The sequence below is a fragment of the Apium graveolens genome, chromosome 6 (genome assembly GCF_009905375.1).
Source record: "Apium graveolens cultivar Ventura chromosome 6, ASM990537v1, whole genome shotgun sequence".
NCBI lineage: Eukaryota > Viridiplantae > Streptophyta > Magnoliopsida > Apiales > Apiaceae > Apium > Apium graveolens.
The window spans coordinates 98,082,361-98,095,381 of NC_133652.1; positions in this window are offsets into that span (position 1 = coordinate 98,082,361).

Here is a 13,021-nt window from a genome sequence, read left to right on the forward strand (position 1 = left end):
TCATACCACATCTCAAGACTCTCAAGAAGTATCAAAACCTGTCACTAGCTCTTCAAGTTCTGATTCATCAAGTTCTGATGAGCCAAATTCTGATAATTCTGGAAACTCTAATTCTTCAATTCCTGAATGATCCAACTCAAATTCTGAAATTTCAGAGAGCATAACTTCAGGGGGAGCATCAGAAAATGCTGATGGAGACACCATGGATCATGAGGGAGGATCTAGTTTAGAGATCAACTTCCATCTACAAGAAAGTGGACTAAATCACACACACCTAACTTAATAATTGGAGATCCTAAAGCAGGTGTCAGAACTAGAACAACAACATCAAATGAATGTCTCTATCATTCCTTTTTATCTCAGACTGAACTAAAGAAAGTGGAAGAAGCTCCTCGAGATGTTGATTGGCTGCAAGCAATTCAGGAAGAGTTAAATAAATTTGAAAGAAATAAAGTCTGGACCCTAGTGCCAAGACCAAAGAACAGATCAATTGTTGGCACAAAATGGGTGTTCAGAAACAAAACTGACAGTGATGGCATAATTACAAGAAATAAAGCAAGGCTGGTTGCTAAAGGTTACTTTCAACAAGAGGGTATTGACTATGATGAAACATTTGCTCCAGTTGCTAGATTGGAAGCCATAAGAATCTTTTTGGCTTATACTGCTCACAAGAAGTTTAAAGTCTTTCAAATGGATGTGAAAAGTTCTTTTCTCAATGGAGAATTGGAAGAAGAGGTATATGTTGAACAATTTACAGGCTTTGTAGATCCAAAATTTCCAAATCATGTCTACAAGCTTGACAAAACACTTTATGGTCTTAAGCAAGCTCCAAGAGCTTGGTATGAGACTTTACCTCAATTCCTTCTGGAAAGTGGATTTACCAGAGGCACAATTGATAAAACTCTGTTCTACCTTAACCATGGAAAGGACTTACTTTTTGTAACACCCCCAAATCCGGGGTTGGGGATCCGGGTTGTCACGAGTTCCATTTCCCTTAAAAACACCCAATCTTAATAATTAATCAACTACTCTGTACTGTGACCCCACAATAAACACACACACCACATGTTATAGTCTCAGAGATGAACATTCAAAAAAAATAATCACAAATCATTTTATTCCACAATTATCTGCCAATACACCTTAAAAGGTTTTCTGAATAAATTTACATTTTCTTTGCCATTATTACAATTCATAAATATACATAAATCTGGTACATCAAAAGTTGAAAGCCTAGCCTATTGGTAGTCCCTACCTCACCTACAGCAGCATCAACGCTTCCAGAAGACTGCCGAACGTTTTCTAACCTCTTGCGAATCGGGAGCTTGTTCCGGTTCATCTTGTCTATCTGATGTTGTGTGATGAAAGAAGAAAGCAATGGTGAGCAGCAAGCCCACCAAAATAATATGTATAATGATTTACAATATATATGAGCATTCTCATAGTACTCATGAAAGTCTTGGCCAAAAGAAATGAACCAAGTTGATATCTTAATGCGATGAAGTCGCAAAATATTCAGTATATATATATACATATATACTTTTCAAAATATTGGAAGTCCTCTTCCATGTATAATATACACAAAGTTCCAGTTTATAACTGTATAAAAATATCGTTGCAAGGTGATCTCATATATCTAACCTTGTCTCAACGTTTTTCTGAAAATCTTTGTCATTCATAAGACAATTATTAATTAGATATAAGTTTAAAAGATGAAGTTACAAGATACTCCAATATACTTATATCTTTTCTAAATACTACTTGAACTACCACCGTTCAAGGTATAATTAGTTTCAAAAGTTCATCACATAGATGAGACTACAAGACAAGATTTGAATAGATTAAATCTTTGAAATATTATTAAAGGAAATGAAGTTATGATATCCTTCATTAAGTTCTGATATATATATATATATCCACATATACATCTTCTTTATACATTTCCTGAAAACCTCTGCAATGTAAAGTATGAACAGAGTTTGAAACATCCAATGAATTTTGGAAAGGAAAAGAATTTTGGCATAAACCAGATATCTTGCTGATCAGGCAAAGATACCAATAAGTAACCTTTTCTACTAGTAGACGGACGAATTCCCCACTGGTCATCACCCTGGTCGCAATAGGACCTTATGTTGGACTGCCACTCAGCCACTTATGCATTTGATGGACTCCCACTGAGCCACTTACACTATCATGGACGCCCACTGAGCCCATGTTGCTTATGCCGACTCAATAGATGGACTTACTTCCCGAACATTGGGTAAGTAATCAATTCATTTACCAAAACTGCAACCTTGTTGCGAATATAAAATACACCATAGAGCCGGATTCCTCAGGTTTTGAGCGAGTATTTAAATCCCCTTTTTAAAAGGAAGATCTTAAATATAAAAATGAGTTTTGGGATCCGCTCTAACTTTTAAAAATCATTTTGAAGACTCGAAAACACTTTAAAGAGTGTTTGGAGTAATGCTGATTTAATGAAGTAAATCAGTTCCAATATATTTAGAAAATGTCTGAATATTATTATTTAAATAATATTCTCATAAAGATAATCTTTATACAAATAATTGAAGTAGAAGTTGTAAGACTTATACTTGAAATGAGTATTAAATAACCAAAGATATACTTATATGAAAGTACTATCTTTATTTGAATAATCGAAAATAAGTTTGATTATTTACACCTTATTCTTTAATAAAATAAAGAATATATTTCAGCAAATAATCGGAGTCATAGATCCTCAAATGAATATTCAAATAATATTCAATAAATATAATAAGCTGAGTCATAAGCCCTCGAATTAATATTCGAAATAATATTAAATAATAAAATAAAGGAGTCATAAGTCCTCGGATGAATATTCGAAATAGTATTCAATAATAAAATAAAGGAGTCATAAGTCCTCGGATGAATATTCGAAATAATATTCAATAATAAAATAAAGTTATCGAATAAACCTTATTCGATTAATAGTTTTGAAAACTATAACCATATATATATAAATATATATATATATACATATATACAAAATCTACTCGGGATCCTCGACTCCCGGTTTTAGAAAATGTTTTCACATTTGGGTCCCTATACTAAGGGTATATGCAAATTACCGCTATCCTCTAGCATAGGTATTATCAACTTAACCAACAGATATATATATATATATGGTAAGAATACGAAACAGGCATGCATATATATACCATATCAGCATGCTTCAATATATCGCAAAATTTGCTAATTAACCAACATGCATCTATCACAAGATAATGCATATACATATATACATCACAACAACAGTATAACGGGTAGAAAACTTGCCTGAGCGACTGGGGGTTACGAATGGCTCGGGACGAGTCTGGTAACCTATAAACAACAAGTAAGTTGGAATTAAACTAAAGTCACTTGTAAATCTATACTCTAACCAACTCAGACTCTACGCTCGTTTTGCGCTCACTGATTCTCTTAAGTCACTCGAGTACCCTCGGCTCCACCATTTTTAATAAATTAACCATTATGAGTTTTAAAGCGATTCCTTCGCGAGTGTCTTACCAACTGCCTAACACTCTTACCATAATTGTTTCATACATTAATTAACCCTTTTTGGTCTTTAACCTATGTTTCAAAGTAAGGCGAGGGGAAAAGTTTCGTTCGCGAAACGCCGTTACTTGAAACGGTCGTTTCTCCTAAACCGTGCATCGGAATCGAACGAACTATATATCAAAACGAAGCTCGTAACACGAGCTATCTAGACATGGCAATGGTCATAATCTAGCAGGGGGTTCTCGGGTCCTAATGTTATGCACAAAAACAGTCTAAAGAAAATTGGACGTTACGACGGCTTTGTTTATGTGATTTCCCAAATTTAAACCATTCAAAACCAACCACAATTCAACCCCCAATCAATAATACAACCAACATCCGTCCAAACCACATCATAACAGCCCCAACAAATCCACATTAACCATTTATACTTATTCCCCACATGAACTAAAAGCTTTACTTAGGTTCTTTAACTAATTATCAAGATTTACAACTCCACCAATACCACAAAACCAACTAATCTCTACAAACTCAACCAAACTTCAAACAATCAAGCATCATGCTTCACATATACTATATCAATCATATTCAATCCTAATTACTCAAAACTAAAGCTAGGGTTTGTAGTTTATACCTTCCTTGGAGAGTGGAGAATCTAGAGAATGGCTTGGAATCACCCTTAAAGTCCTTATCCAAGCTTAATCTAAACAAAACTTCAAGAACACAAATTTTAGTTCTTGAAAAACACTATTCACCATCTTCCTTAATGATTTATAGAAAAAGATTGGCTTGGAATTAGAAGCTTAAACTTATAGGAAGTATGTAACTATCAATGGGGAAGCTTAGATAATTACCTTGCTAAATAGTAAGTGGTGGAGCTTGGATCTTCATTTTTTAAGAAAGAAGCCGAGAGCATGAAGAAGAAAGAGAGATTTTTTTTTTGTGTTTTGATGAAAATGATTTGCTTGGCTTGGTTGATTTGGTTTTGTTTTTGTTTTAGTTAATTACCTAATTAACCTTGGACTTTGTGTGGTTCTCATTCAACCACACCTCCTTCCTTCCCATGTCATGCTTGTGTCATCCTCATGATATCATCCTCCCCTCCTTGTCCTCTTCTCATTGGTTGGGTGACATCATCCTCTCTAATCCCTTTGATCAACTTCCTAATTGTTTGCCTAATGACTGCTGATCTGTTATACGGTTCGCTTAACTTTCGTTTTCGTTTATCGTTTGAGGGATCATACCCGGGATCTTATTACTTAGGTTCCGTTAACCTTTCTCAATAAATTATATTCCTTTTTATGATCCTCTATTATAATCCTTTAATTTAAATCCTTTTTATCCTGTTACCTTATACTCAATTCTTTCCGTATCTATTGGATTTTCGGGAAAAATCAAAGTGTTCGGAATTGGATTCTGACGATCTTTGCATACACTTATATACCATATAGAGTACTAATAAAATCTCAGAATATCCATATCAGAACCCCTACATAGTGTGGCATGAAAAATTTTCTCATTCAACAAAAACACTATTCATAAGTGTTTCAAAAATTTCCAAAATTTTGGGGTTATTACAGTCTCTCCTCCTTAAAAGGATTCCGTCCCGGAATCAGATAGAAAATGAATAGGGATACTCTCTTAGCATTGCGCTTTCTAACTCTCGAGTAAATTTTCCCACATTGTGGTCCTACCACCAAACTCTGCCTAGTTTGATAACCCTTCTCCTAGCACTTGTTCCTTTTCACTCTATAACCCTTCCTGGTTGCTCCATATAGGTTACGTCGGGTTGCATGTCTATGCGCTCATATGCCCCTATTTATCTGGCATCAGAATTACACTTTCTTAACATTGATACGTGGAACACGTTATGAACTTGCTACAGGTTCGGGGGTAGGGCTAGCTCGTATGCTAACTTCCCAATATGTTTTAGTATAACCAAGGGTCCGCCAAATTGTCGACTTAGCTTTCCTTTCTTTCCGAATTTCATCAATCCTTTCCAAGGGAATACCTATAACAACACTAGGTCCCCTACTTCCCATTCCTTGTCCTTTCGTGTCAAATCAACATACTTCGTGTTCCCATATTGGGCTACTACCAGCCGTCCTCTGATTAAAATCTATTATATCCTTGATCCTTTGGACTACTGCGGGTCCGAGCATCTTGCGCTCTACAACTTCATCCTAACATAAGGGAGATCGACATTGTCTTCCCTCAAGGATCTCATAAGGCGATACCTCAATACTGACATATGATCTATTGTCGTAAGAAAACTCAACCCGTGTTAAGTGACCATTCCAATTTCTTTCAAGTCTATTGCACAGACTCTCATTATAGCTTTTAGCATTAGAGCTTTTGCTTCTCAATACCCATTCTTTTCCAGTTCGTAATCGTTATCACCTTCCGTTCCTAATATTATACTGGTTATACCTTTGCTCGTTAGCATTCTATAACCTTTTAATACACGCGTCAACCTTAGTATCACGAATGTGTTTCCATTCCGAATACCACCATAACTTTACTACTCCTTTTTCAGTTGTTTCTATTTTCCAAAGTTTGATCCACCATGTAGAAGTAAAAGAATTTATTGAGAGATCACTATGATCATGAACACTTGTTATATCTCATAGTTAGTACAGAAGGTGGCCAGCCTTTAGTACTTGACAAGCAATTAAACAATAGATGGTATCCTACTAGGCTTCTATCACACAGATAGATAGTCATTCGGCAATACCTCCCCTTCTGGAAGGGTTGTTCTTCTCAGCTTATATGAAATGAAAAGAAGAGAAAAGAACGAACTGAAGAGAATTGTATATATGAAAAAAATATACTGCCACAAAATATCTGGCTTGGAACCTACCTCTGAACTATAGAGGTTTGTCATAGGAGAACAAAACATATAAGTATTATAGCATCGTATTTCACATGCCTAAATATTTTTGCTATTTTGTCCATCATTCTATGGACCCATGCTCTTCCTCGAGCTTATACACAATCACCTTTGAAACTTCCTCGATATCGAAAATCGAATCTGGGATCTCATTCGAGACATCATCGTCACTAGAATTCTATGCTTGCACCGCAACCTTCCTCGTATAATAATACGACTCTCTTTTCATAAGAGGGAAATAAATATTCAATAGGTAGATACTCTACTTAATTAGTCTATCAATGATAACTTATACACTACCACGACCCGATTAGTGGTACTCAATCTCAACATCCATTCCAATACAACTCTCACGGTTGTAATCAGCTCATTACTCGCAGAATTATTGCTGCATTACTATGGTCCACCACTGACCTACTGTCATCATTCACTTTCCATGAAATCTTAATATCTAACCATATGGAGTCCATACATCTCGTATCTAATTCTCCTAAGGAGGTAACATGATCACCGTTCATGATTCATGAAGAACACTCCTGAACTTGACGTACTTTCATGACATGAAGTAGATAAAATTGCAGAAGAGTTTCAGTCAAAGCAACGATAGCAGGTTAATACCATTCTTAATCGTATGCCTTAAATAGAAGACTTAACTCAAAGGTTCGTTTAGTCCTTTTTGAAACATGGTCCTGGATTATTCTCAAGATAGTACCTTATGAGATAGATAGCCCGCTCCTGGCGATTACACGAATTAAACCTTTACTGAACTACTATTACGGTTGGGTATTGCACAGTCATCAGAAGGAATGTCAATCTTCCAAACCATAATACAACCTTTACGGCTTCAACCATCATCACTGTATTCCTTTGGCACAAGCGCCTATAATTATCCTCTTACCTTTAAAGTGTCGGCCACCTCTTTGGCCTTTCCTGATAGTAAAATTTCCTTACAGTCAATGTCATTTTAACCACCTTCAAATAAATTTTCTACCTCATTTCAATCACAGCTTATGTGAAGATGTTTTCCTTAAAATCTGATGAGTAAAAAAAATCACCATTTTTCCATAAGTTATTGCCTCAGTCTTTAGAGGTTAATCGCTGTCACGACTGACTCTCAATTATACTTAGAACATCTTTTATCTTAAGTCCTAATTGCCCTAAAAATTTTCGACCATTACTGGTTCGATCCACTTTCTCGTGGTTTAACACGTGCCTCACTTGGCATCAATATAATTACGTCATATTTCCTTTATCAACAATTATATTCTTGAAAATTTTGAATTTTACCTTTCTCCTTGTAAAACCTCTAAGGTTATCCTTGAATCGTTCCTCCTGTATTCCCTAAATACAGGGCATATCAAAATACCATTTACTATTAATAAAACCATTGTCTATATACTTCTGAAAAATTTCTCCACTGATTCTTAAAGGTTGTTGTTACTTTAACCCTTTCCAAATCATACTGTCAAAACTCATACTGTCCCTATTAAGGGTGGAATGCCAACCTTTATGCATTCCCCTAGGATTCATTTTAAGTTACCGATGTTCTATCCTTAATTCCACCTTTAAAAGGTACCTGCATCAATCCATGGATAAATCAAGTCATATATCCTTGACAGATTATCTTATTCATCATTCCCACCTCGATAGTCTATACCTAATTTCATAATAGCATCCTTATTCAAATTGAGGTCAATCCATATGGCCTCCAAAAGATAACAATGGTCATCCGCTTTTCTTGCCTAATTTGGTAACGATAACAAGGATGACCTGGAAGAAATTGGTCATGTTCAACGTGAACTTCTTCTTAATAATTCCTTATTTACTTTTGTTGTTTATCTCAACAGTCATCTCAATGTTGGGATATCTTTCATACCTGGCGTCTCCCTTTCTGGGTAACAAGCCACCGGTCTTACACTTCACATTCTTGAAGGTCACTTCCTTCATTCAATTTTCCTAATTTCTTACTTCCTTGTCTCCTCAGTCTATCCGTGTCTCATTATTTATCCTTCGAACTATCTCAAGGTTTTCCTCGAATCCTCCCAACTTAAAGGGGATAAAATATACATAACTCTTATGCCTTCAACCATCAATTTAACTCATGGTGAATCACCCTCATCCTGACGATTACATACTTTTCTATTTCTATTGCTACGAGTCTTTAGGGTTTCCTCATACCCAACTCCCTTATCATTCCTCAAACTCTATTGCCTTTATTTCATTATTTCATGAACCCACTAATCATTGAATTCAAACATCACATCGTTCTGGGATTCTTGTCATCAAAACGAATCTTGACAATTTTTACAACTTAGCTTCATATTTTATCATACTCGTCCGCCTTTGTTCTGGCTCTAAAGCTTTTACACTCTCTCCATAACCTTGGGAATTACTTTCCTGAAAACAATTGACTGCACTTAAATCAGTTTATTATAATCTCTTGCTCCGTGCCTTCCTTGGCCTTTCACCAGCGGGTGGCCTCCCTCTTAAGAGGGTAAGTGACAAAAACAGTCTTTTGTGATTCGTCAATCATTTAGAATCTCAAATGATTCCTATATTTCCTTTAGCCAGGCTCTTGCCTCGACTGGGTCAGCTTGTTCCTTGGAACTCTGAGAGCTTAGCGACTTAAAGGTCCTGAAAGAATTTTATACCACATTGTTTCCTCAAGGTGGTGGTTAGGGGTAAAAGTATAAGTTCTGTTTAGACAGGTCCATGAATTTCCGTATAGGAGTACCATCTCGGGTCTCCTTTCCTTACTTGATTTCTGTTTTCTTAGTCTAAATATTTCTTCCTACTACCCATAAATGGGGGTCATCTTTTAATTTAAAATCCTCATTTTCCACTTTATTATATTCTGGGTTCCTTATATCTTAATTGTGACCTCCCTGATTATCACATTCAAGGTTTGCCCCTAATCTTATTCCTTGTGGGGGGCGTATTACTTTAGAAACTTTTGAGAATCTCTGGATATATGTCTTACTTACTTTACTTAAGTCTTTCCCTCGTTCTGTCCTTGCATGATTGCAACTTATGAATTCTTAAGTTCGATAAACTTCATGACACTCTCTTAAGTGTTAACAGAGCAATTAACAATGTGATCTTATCACAACAAAATGATCTGAACTGAAATCAACGAATATATACATAACCATTGGTTCGAGGGTATAACAACTGAACATATTAAAGAGAATTACATTATGTGATCTGATCGCTTCTATCCCAAAAGTACTACCATAGATAATCATCTAGTCATTAAAACTAATCATTCATAACTTAGGCTAACCCTTCCAAAAGCGGTGCTACATGAAATTCTTGTCAGATTGTTCAGACTCTGCACACTATTATGGATCAAGAAATGCGGGCACGCACGACATCCCTAACCTGCTCCATTAAAGCGGTGATGAGGTCTAGGATAGTTGCAAGTAGAGCTGGATCAAACTGACCCTCAAGATGGCCTCTAGTTATAACACGGGTGGTAGCCTCAATCCTTTCCATGCTATGAGCTAATCCCTCCGGAAGTATCCCGCCCTCAATCCTTGGTGCAGTAAGTCGATCCAACAGATCACTCCTAATATTACGGGCCTCGAACAGGCCACCCAGGGTCATCTGATAATCAGCGATAAGAGAAGCCTGAGTGGTAACGTCTAGCAGTCCATGGGGTGCAGGTGGCGTAGACCCAGGAGATCCAAATGGATAACCAAGCACGGTATCAAGGGACAATGGTGCAGGAGATAAAGGTGGCATTTCCTCAGTAGGTGCTGGGCTCTGTACCGAGGATGGGACAGGAATTGGTGGGACCTCATGGATGTCTACAGGAACCTCTGGAAGAGGGTCTAATACTGGTATAATTGGTGTCGTGGAAGGCCCCACTCCTTCTGCCCTCATTAACCTTTGTGCCCTTGGTAACTCTTCATCCTCTAGTGCCACCCTCGTGGCCATTCTTGCTCTGGTAGTCGCCCTAACTACGGTCATCAATTCCTCAGCGGTCCTCTCTTCATTCTCATCAGGATCCTCCATGAGATCCTCCTCAGCCACAATCCTTTCCGGAATAACCTCCTCAACCACAACATTCTCAATCTGAACCTCATCCGGTCCCTCATTGGGGTACTCTATCGGATTCACAATTTGATCTCCAACTTGTAATAAAACATCCTCATGTTGATGCTCCTGAACCTCAGGGTTCGGTGCCTCGCTGCCCTATACGAGAATGAACTATGTTACTATCACGATACTTATAAGGGTTCCCGTAAGGGTTTTAACTGTCAGTACTATGTTAGGTAGCCCGACTATGAACTTGGCAAGAGTTCTTATTATCTTAGTGAACTTATTATCTTAACGTCACATCATCTCTGAGGTTTATAACGCTTGGCTCTGATACCACTTCTGTAACACCCCCAAATCCGGGGTCGGGGGTCCGGGTTGTCACGAGTTCCATTTCCCTTAAAAACACCCAATCTTAATAATTAATCAACTACTCTGTACTGGGACCCCACAATAAACACACACACCACACGTTATAGTCTCAGAGATGAACATTCAAAAAAAATAATCACAAGTCATTTTATTCCACAATTATCTGCTAATACACCTTAAAAGGTTTTCTGAATAAATTTACATTTTCTTTGTCATTATTACAATTCATAAATATACATAAATCTGGTACATCAAAAGTTGAAAGCCTAGCCTATTGGTAGTCCCTACCTCACCTACAGCAGCATCAACGCTTCCGGAAGACTGCCGAACGTTTTCTAACCTCTTGCGAATCGGGAGCTTGTTCCGGTTCATCTTGTCTATCTGATGTTGTGTGATGAAAGAAGAAAGCAAGGGTGAGCAGCAAGCCCACCAAAATAATATGTATAATGATTTACAATATATATGAGCATTCTCATAGTACTCATGAAAGTCTTGGCCAAAAGAAATGAACCAAGTTGATATCTTAATGCGATGAAGTCACAAAATATTCAGTATATATATATACATATATACTTTTCAAAATATTGGAAGTCCTCTTCCATGCATAATATACACAAAGTTCCAGTTTATAACTGTATAAAAATATCGTTGCAAGGTGATCTCATATATCTAACCTTGTCTCAACGTTTTTCTGAAAATCTTTGTCATTCATAAGACAATTATTAATTAGATATAAGTTTAAAAGATGAAGTTACAAGATACTCCAATATACTTATATCTTTTCCAAATACTACTTGAACTACCACCGTTCAAGTTATAATCAGTTTCAAAAGTTCATCACATAGATGAGACTACAAGACAAGATTTGAATAGATTAAATCTTTGAAATATTATTAAAGGAAATGAAGTTATGATATCCTTCATTAAGTTCTGATATATATATATATATATATATATATATATGTATATATATATCCACATATACATCTTCTTTATACATTTCCTGAAAACCTCTGTCATGTAAAGTATGAACAGAGTTTGAAACATCCAATGAATTCCCCACTGGTCATCACCCTGGTCGCAATAGGACCTTATGCTGGACTGCCACTCATCCACTTATGCATTTGATGGACTCCCACTGAGCCACTTACACTATCATGGACGCCCACTGAGCCCATGTTGCTTATGCCGACTCAATAGATGGACTTACTTCCCCAACGTTGGGTAAGTAATCAATTCATTTACCAAAACTGCAACCTTGTTGCGAATATAAAATACACCATAGAGCCGGATCCCTCAGGTTTTGAGTGAGTATTTAAATCCCCTTTTTAAAAGGAAGATCTTAAATATAAAAATGAGTTTTGGGATCCGCTTTAACTTTTAAAAATCATTTTGAAGACTCGAAAACACTTTAAAGAGTGTTTGGAGTAATGCTGATTTAATGAAGTAAATCAGTCCCAATATATTTAGAAAATATCTGAATATTATTATTTAAATAATATTCTCATAAAAATAATCTTTATACAAATAATTGAAGTAGAAGTTGTAAGACTTATACTTGAAATGAGTATTAAATAACCAAATATATACTTATATGAAAGTACTATCTTTATTTGAATAATCGAAAATATGTTTAATTATTGACACCTTATTCTTTAATAAAATAAAGAATATATTTCAGCAAATAATCGGAGTCATAGATCCTCAAATGAATACTCAAATAATATTCAATAAATATAATAAGCTGAGTCATAAGCCCTCGAATGAATATTCGAAATAATATTCAATAATAAAATAAAGGAGTCATAAGTCCTCGGATGAATATTCGAAATAGTATTCAATAATAAAATAAAGGAGTCATAAGTCCTCGGATGAATATTCGAAATAATATTCAATAATAAAATAAAGTTATCGAATAAACCTTATTCGATTAATAGTTTTGAAAACTATAACCATATATATATATAAATATATATATATACATATATATAAAATCTACTCGGGATCCTCGACTCCCGGTTTTAGAAAATGTTTTCACCTTTGGGTCCCTATACTAAGGGTTATGCAAATTATCGCTATCCTCTAGCATAGGTATTATCAACTGAACCAACAGAAATATATATGGCAAGAATACAAAATAGGCATGCATATATATACCATATCAGCATGCTTCAATAT